The sequence below is a fragment of the Orcinus orca genome, chromosome 8, assembly GCF_937001465.1.
Source record: "Orcinus orca chromosome 8, mOrcOrc1.1, whole genome shotgun sequence".
In the NCBI taxonomy this organism is placed as follows: Eukaryota; Metazoa; Chordata; class Mammalia; order Artiodactyla; family Delphinidae; genus Orcinus; species Orcinus orca.
Window position 1 is genome coordinate 100,082,086 of NC_064566.1, and position 2,063 is coordinate 100,084,148.

General features: G+C 40.9%; 1 pseudogene; it reads right to left on the reverse strand.

Moving 5' to 3' along the window:
* Positions 1-919: 919 nt before the first annotated feature.
* LOC101274546 (olfactory receptor 8B12-like) lies at positions 920-1,859 on the reverse strand (annotated as a pseudogene).
* Between the last annotated feature and the right edge of the window lie 204 nt (positions 1,860-2,063).

Sequence of the window (2,063 nt, forward strand, 5' to 3'; positions counted from 1 at the left end):
GTTTCAATTCAGATGATCACGTTTCAAGTGCTTGATACCATGTATGGCTAGTGACTACTGTATTGGATAGTTCAGCTCCCAATTACCTGGGCCCACAGCCAAGGTAACCCTTGAAATGAAACTCCAAATTCTGACTCATTAGTCTTGGAATAATATATACCTCCACCCCATATCTTTATAGCCCATAAAATTATATTTCTCTCACCTGGAAGTTCTAATTCACTAAACTATGTCCCTAGGGCTCCATCCACCAGGCCAAAGGTCACCATACTTGCATCTGTCTGAAACCTAACATACTTCCCACTTACACACTACAAAATCCATCAGAACTGATCTTGTCATTTTGCCAAGACCAACTCAACAAAAATTTTCACCTACTCTCTTAAAAAATGTGATATATCAAAATTATCCTGTAAAAAGTAGCATGAAATTACTATGAATATATTCATAAATTCAATGTGCTAGGTCAACAAACATGTGAAATAGAATCTTCCAAGAAAGACATGAGGCAAGAAAACATGGCATAAGGGAAAACAAACTGGATTGGGGTTCAAGCTGGGATTTCAGTCCCAGCTTTGGCACCAGGTAGTCTTATGTTCTTGGGCAACATACAAACATTTCTCAGTCTCCAAAGTGTGATGTATTATATAAAGGCACTGGATTAAATGATTCCTAAGTCCCATTCAATAGTACCAACTATTTTTGTAAAATAAAGAAGAAAGAGTTGGGAAATGAGGGTGAAGGAGGATAAATCTACTTGGGAAAGAGTTAAAATCTCCTCTACATATAGCATAGAAAGGAAGCACTGGAGCTTGGAGTCCACACCAAATAATAACAACAACAATAGTAATAGTAATAATAATAATAAACACTCCAGTAAAAAATTCTTGGATCCTGTTTCTCAATTTCTAGTATTTCTTCAAGAGAAGGTTATTCTGCCCAAGGTTTTCTTCAGGGCAAATTTGACATCCTTATTCCTCAGGCTATAGATTAATGGGTTGAACATGGGCACAACAATGGTATAGAATAGGGAGGACACTTTCCCCTGGTCAAGAGGTGAAATAGAAGGTGATTTGAGGTACATAAAAGCTCCTGACCCAAAGAAAAGAGAAACTGCAATTATGTGGGAACTGCAAGTACTGAAGGCTTTGGACCTTCCCTCAGTGGAGCTAATGTGGAAAATGCTGAAAAGAATGAAAACCATAAGAGAGAAAACTGGCAACAAAAGGCACCCCAATGCCAATAGTCACAGCAATAAAGACAACTAGTACGTTTATGTAAGAGCTATTGCAGGAGAGCTCAAGGAAGGGAATGATGTCACACATACAGTGATTGACAAGGTTGTCAGCACAAAAGGTCAGAAATACCATATTTCCTGTATGAGCCACAGCCCCAAAAACCCCCATCCCATAGACTGCCAGCAAAAGGAATAAACACACCTGAGGAGACATAGTGACCGTGTACACCAGTGGTTTACAGATGGCAACATAGTGGTCATATGCCATTGCTGACAGGATGAAGGATTCAGAAAAGACCAAAAAAAAACAAAAGAAAAAGAGCTGAGTCATACACCTTGCATAGAAAATGATGTTCTTCTTTGGGACAAAACTTGTCAGCATTTTGGGGATGATGGCAGTAGAGAAACTAAAATCTGTGAAGGACAAGTTGAAGAGGAAAAAATACATGTGAATATGAAGGTGAGAATTCAGTCCAATCAAAGTTATCAATCCCAGGTTCCCCACTAACTATGGTGACCATGTAGAAACCTAGAAACAAGAAGAAGAGCGGATCTGGAGTCTTGGCTGGTTTAAGCCTGCGAGGATAAACTCTGTCACAGAGAAGATGTTATCTGCAGCCATTCTCCTCTAGGAGAATCTGTGAGGGAAAACGAAGAGTTGTTCAGAAAAAAAGAGGGAGAAAAAAAACCCCTTCTTGAGGGCTTCCCTGGTGGCATAGTGGTTGAGAGTCCACCTGCCGATGCAGGGGACGCGGGTTCGTGCCCCTGTCCGGGAAGATCCCACATGCCGCGGAACGGCTGGGCCCGTGAGCCATGGCCACTGAGC